Genomic DNA, 6,874 nt, shown 5'->3' on the forward strand with positions numbered 1-6,874 from the left:
TGTGTCGTTGGCTGTGTATTTTTGTTGTTATAATTTAGTTTGATCCATAAACATTTATCATCAACGTCTTCATTATCATCATTGTCGTCATCATGATCGTCATCATTATCGTTATGTTTGTTACAATTTCATTGCCGCGCTCTGTCGAATTAACTCATTTGCTTAACGAACGACCTTGAGACTGTTACCGGTTTATTAATAAAGTAAAACAAACATAAACTCACTCACTCACAGGTACACGTCTGTCTAAAGACTTTTATTTTCGAATGTTTGTAGTTTTGCTTCATTTTTTCTGTTGTCTTCGCATCTTTTTCTTTCGAATTCGATTTAGTTTCTTAAGCTTGTTGTGGTATTGTAAATAAAAAGGGGTTTTTTGGTTCACACTAATACTAAAAAAAACACCTGCATATGTAGGTACATATCTGTGTATCTGAGAGTGTGTATTGAAGTTTTCAGTTCATTATTAATGCCATGTTAATCAATTTGGTATCCATAACCTAAATTTTGTTTTTGTCTTTTGGCCATTTAATACTTTTTTATAATTTTCTTGGTCTTTATATTCATAATAATAATAATAATGATCATCATGCTGATGATGTTGTAAGAGTTTTATTGTATATTTTTATATGGGTGTTATTTTGCTAAAATAAAAAAAAACTTTATATGGATTATAAAAATATAGTTTATGAATATAAGCAGCCATAAATGCTTAACATATTTGTAATCGTCTTTATAATAATTAAAGAAATAATGCAATAATTGGAAAGTATTAAAGATTTTAATTTTAGCTCGTTTTATTATTTGTAACATTATCTTTATTACTGAAAAAAAATTAAGAAACTATTTTCAAAATTATTGTAAAGTTTTTAAATTTTTCGATAATCTAAATCCTTTTGATTTCATACAATGATTTTTTTCCACTTGCAGGCAAACTATTTTTAATGTAAAGCAATTGTTGTTTTGCTCTGTTTTAAATAACTATATTCCTAAGGCCTTTTAATGCTTTGTTGATATGAATTTGAAATATTAATTTGAGTATTATGCAAATCGTTGTGTTTCAATTTAAAATTTGATTTTTTTTGTTACTTAAATGGAAAAATTTGTTATAATGGGTGTTTTACAGAATATAAAACAAAAATTAAATATTTTGTTAATCTAAATTGAACTGTAAATAAATGTCGGAGAACTTTGAAATAAAACAATAAAATAAATTCCTAAATGTAGTGCATAAATAAGCATAAATTAGGCCTAACTATTTAGTAGATAAATTACACAGGTCAACAGCAAAAAAGGCCAGACTAACCATTATATAGATTTGATGCACCTAAGTACAAAAATGGTAAAATTTTTCAATTCTATGAATAGATTTTTACAATAAAATCTTAAGTAAAATTATAAATTTTGTTAGATATTTCTCCACATAATCTATATATATAAAAGAGTAACGTTACTGACTGACTGACTGACTGACTGATTCATCATCGCACAGCCCAAACGGCTGAAGCTAGAATCTTGTGGGTTCCTCGCTCCCCAAAACGATCCGATAAGAAGGGATTTTTGGAAATTCGAACGTTTAGGGGGTAAAAACGGGTAAATTCGGTAACCTTATAAAGATACAAAAAAACTTAAAACCGAATGTTACTCCATTTAAAAAATAAGCTGACAGGTGTTTCGTGCTTTTTCGAAATTCGAACCTTTTAGGGGAAAAAACGGGTAAAAACTGTATTTTGGTACTTTTTTGGCACCCTATGTATCTTTTAAACCAATAAACATAGAAACAAATTTTAAATCGTATTCTTTACCTATCAAAAAATAAAAAATAGGAATTTGGTACTTTTTGGAAATTAGAACCCTTAAGGGATAAAAATTGTGTTTATTTTTGGTACTTTTTCATAAAATATGTTTTTCTATAATTTGACATAGACATACGAATATTTCATTATGAGCTCCTACCACGATACAGAAATTTATTTGAGTAAAATTTTACCACCGCAATGGGGATAAAAAATGTACCAAAAAGGGGATAAAATTGGGAAAATACATTTTATTTGAAATTAATAAGCCAATTTTGATAATTTTTTTACATTGGTTCCTGGATTTATACAAAAATTAACTAACAGGGTGTTATTTGGAACTCGAGTGCCAATGATTTTAATAGTTTGAGACATGTCTGTAGCATAAACAATTTTGCCAAAATGGAATATTTTTAAATTTCAAACTTGAGGGGTGTTCAAGGAGGAAAAGGGAAATTGGTTCTTAACTCCTAATGATACTTTTTTAACATTTTAAATTATTTCACTTATCGACATTAAAGTTAGCTGATATGTATCTGAGTGAAGTTAGTATTAGGACTATTAAGGTACCAAAATGTGAGAACTGAACTATAGGTACCTTTTCTTTATTCGAATGGTACTTTTTGTAATTTCTCCAATAATGAACATAGAAACATGAAATAAAGGTTATATGGACCCGAGTGAGTGGGAATCCACAAGCGCCAGATTTTTGGTACTTTTTATATATTGTAGCGGTAGTTTTTGAATTTTCTGTAATGATGGACATAAAAATATGAAATTAATCGTATATGTTCTAAAGTGAGTGAGAATTCTAGGGATAGACTTTTTGGTACTTTTTATATATTCGAATGGTACTTTTTGTAATTTCTTCACCAATTAACCTAAAACCATGAAATTAAGCTTATATTGGATTGATTGGGAAACCCCACGTGGGGGCTTTTTGGTACTTTTTATATATTCTAATGGTATTTTGAATGTTCTGTAATAATGGGCATAGATATATGAAATTTGGCGTCTATGGTCCCAAGTGAGAGAAAATTCAAGGTCATACTTTTTCTTTGTTGTTATAGGTACTTTTTTGAATTTACTATAATAATGGACCTAGAGAATGGACCTGATCACCATAAAATTAGGTCGTGTGATTTATGTCTATATGAAAGGTAACTATATTGAATTTTGTGAGTATACCGACATTTTTAAGCGATTTATGCACGTTAAAGTGATTTTCGGAAGCGGGTCTATATGGGAGCTATGACTAATTATGGACCGATCGTAACAAAATTTGGTGACATGAATTTTTTATATATAAAACTCATTTGGAGCGCAATTTGTGGAGATACATTTATAAATTAAACATTTATGACCGATAAAGTCCAATTTCGGAAGGACATTTGTATGGGGGCTAGGTGAAATAATGGACCGATTTCAGCCAGTTTCAATAGGCTTGGTCCTTGGGCCAAAAAAATAATATGTACTAAATTTAATCGAAATATCTTCAAAATTGCGACCTGTACTCTGCGCACAAGTTTTACATGGATAGCCAGCTAGCCAACCAGACGGACGGACTGACATCGTTTAATCGACTCAGAAAGTGATTCTAAGTCGATCGGTATACTTTAAGGTGGGTGTTAGACTAATATTTTTGGGCGTTACAAACTTTTGCACAAACGCATAATACCCTACCCACTATGGTGGTGTAGGGTATAAACATGTTATATATCAATGGATAGGGGATTTTGTTTATTTTTAAAAAAACATATATAGCTTTTGACAATTAAAAATTTCATGGAATACTTTTTTGAAAAATATGACAAAAAATACTTTTTTATTGAGTTTTTGCAAAGATACAAATTTTTCAAATTGAAATTAAATTTTTAGTTATGTATGAATAGTTGTTAATAAAATTTTACAGTTTATTTATTTATTTAAATCGCCAATGAAATTACAATTTCTTACAGGCTAGCATAATTCTTAAATCTTAATTAAAATGTATTTACTATAGTATAATTTAAAAAATACAAAGTTTAAATGTTCAATAAATGAATACTCCGTTTGATGACGTTAGGATCAGTCGAATAGTCAATAAGATGATAGAAGTTATTGAATTGAGCACTAACTCTACGCATTGGATCAAAGTTTGCATAATTTGAACGGAAATATTGGATCTTAAGTGGGATATAATTCCTTGTTGGTCGATTTGGAACTATGAATTCGATTTTACGAAGTAGGAATTCCGAATTAGTTGTTCCATTCAGTAAATTAACCATGAATGAGATATTCATATATATTCTTCTACTTTTTAGAGTAGGGAGTTTTATGAGTTCTAATCGACTTTCATATGATGGTAAGTTAATGTTTGAATTCCATGGGAGTTTGCGAAGGCAAAATAAAAACAAATTTAGAAATAAGTAATCAGGAATCCCGTAATTCCCAACAAAGGCTATAATATCCATACCTGGGGCGGGGTTATCGGAATCCTTTACAAAGTAATTGAGAATATATTTGGCCATCTATAATTGGTTACTTTGTTTTGATATCGACTATGCGATTTCAGATTTTTTGACCTAAAGTGAAATTTTACATACAAAAATAGACGTTTTTGGATGGACCTGGTCCCTTCGGTATCAACAATTTTCAAATTAGTTTAAATTTTAAATATTTGATGTAAAGTTAGCTTTTCAAAGAATATTAATTCCTAATAAATCTTCTTAGAAACTTTTTAGATGACATAAAAATAATAAAAGTACTTTTTTTCCCACAAACTAGCGAAAAATCGCATTTCAATTCTTTTTATGTTTGACATAAACATTGTTGTTAGAAGTTACAGATTTATTTCAATTTTGGAATTGACCAAATGAAGTCCCCTTTACCAAATATAACAGGAGACACAAAAAAGAAAAATTGTGTACTGAGTATTACAATGTATTGTCTCTACTTTTAAGTATTTACCGATTTTTTCATGTGTATTTTATTAAGATCATGATAAGGTATGATCTACTGATTCAAAAATATATTATGGCACACCTTATTTAATATATTCATTTGATTTTAATGGCAATTATATGAATTTTATTTATTTATGACTGAAGGCCTACTAACAAACATTTAAAGTAATTTAATAAATAGTGCGTGTACATAAAATTTCAAAAATAAAAACTTCAAATTAAAATTAGCACACATTAAAAAGTCGGTAAATATAAACTTATCATGTTTCTCAATTCCTTAACATAGAAAAAATCAAACATGTGTCCCTATTTTTAATACTTACCAGCGATTTAATAGGTTCATTCATTTATAAAATTCAAAATGTATCTATGTGGATCAATTGACTTATTCATTTAGAATGAAACAGTACCACTGATTTAAATTTTGTTGGTCCTTTTATTACTTTTTGTTTAAGTTCATTGTGTTAAAAAAATGATAAGAAACAAAGAATAAAAACTACCATAAAGTTCCCCTCTTCGTGGGTTCATTCTACATTTCATAAGTACTTATTATCATATTTCTATATTTATTAACAGGGCAATCAAAAATGTGTTAGATACCTTTTTCTGTCCATTTTTCATGTAAATGTTTTTCATAATCCTCGCATCGTTCAAATCACGTCGATAGCATTACAAAAATTGTATCGGATATATGAAGGAATTAATAAAAAAGCAATATATAAGGATAGACGAAACAATCTATGGTATTTTAAGTCACAATAAAGAAACCGCACGCGTGAATGGAACAAATCATTCAAATATTACAAGACATTTCTATTGAAATTTTAAATAAATACTTGGTTATACTTTTTGTAAAAGATGCAGCTCCATACAAGATAGAATTATGAGTTTATTTAAACTAAATTCAAAAGTTACAAACTTATATTCTTACCTTAACCCTTTGTCGACCGACGGTACTTATAAGTACCATAACAATAATAAGCTTACAAAATGAAAACAAAACATATCTTGACCCTTTTTGCCCAAAAGTACTTTGAAGTACACTATAATCTTTGGAATAATATAATTATTTTGCCTATTGGCAAACTCGCTTACCCAGAATAACGGTGAATAATTTCATGTTCTCATTGTGGTGTTTATTTATGTTGTAATGACAAAAAATACTGTTTCGTAAAATACCATAAAATAGACATATAATAGAAAAATTTAATCAATATATAAATAAAATGTAAACAAAAATCTGTGAGTTTTTTATCTTTTGGCTGCTGCTGACCCCATGGTACCAGGTCCCTTTCGGATCATTGCAGGTCCCTTTCTGTACCTTGCAGGTCCTCCACAAAGTTAAAATTTTGTAAATAACTTCCTGGAGTCCGTATTTTCAATATTTCATAAAAAAATAAAACTTTTTCAACGATTTAAGGTCTTGGTCCACAAGGGGTTTTTTCCGGCTATTAACTGAATGAGCAATACTGCTCTTGTTAATAGGCATCTGTCAGTTGACTCCTGTCAAAATATGATGTCTGCACCATCAATTTCAATCGTAAACAAGTAAGAGAGATGAAAAAAAAATTCGGGTTAAACATTTTTTTTGACCCATTTTATGTCCAACTTACTATGGTCTTATATACATCGTTGCAAAGGTCTTTGAAATATCTATCATTAGATATCCATATTGTCTATATTAATGACTAAGTAATCCAGATACTAGGTTGTCCTAGTTTTTTCCTTATATCTCAGCCATTTGTGGACCGATTTTCTCGATTTTAAATAGCGACCGAGTCGGAAGAACTTCGGAGATATTGATGTATGAATCGTATATGTAAGTTATTTGGGGGCTTCGGAAAGTTGATTTCAACACACAGACGGACATGGCTATATCGATCCAGAATATATATACTTTATGGGGTCGCAAATGAAAAATGTGGAAATTACAAACGGAATGACAAACTTATATATACCCTTGCCACTCATGGTGAAGGGTATAAAAAGTGGTTTACTTAATTTTCTTGCGGCCGTGCAAGTACAGTTGAGGTCTAAACACCCGAAACAACCGAAAAAAAATCACGATATGGTGTTGGCCAATAATTCTGTCAGGCATGCTTTCGAGAAGTTTGCTATTTAAAATCAGCAAAATCC

This window comes from Calliphora vicina, chromosome 4 (genome assembly GCF_958450345.1).
Source record: "Calliphora vicina chromosome 4, idCalVici1.1, whole genome shotgun sequence".
Taxonomy (NCBI): Eukaryota; Metazoa; Arthropoda; class Insecta; order Diptera; family Calliphoridae; genus Calliphora; species Calliphora vicina.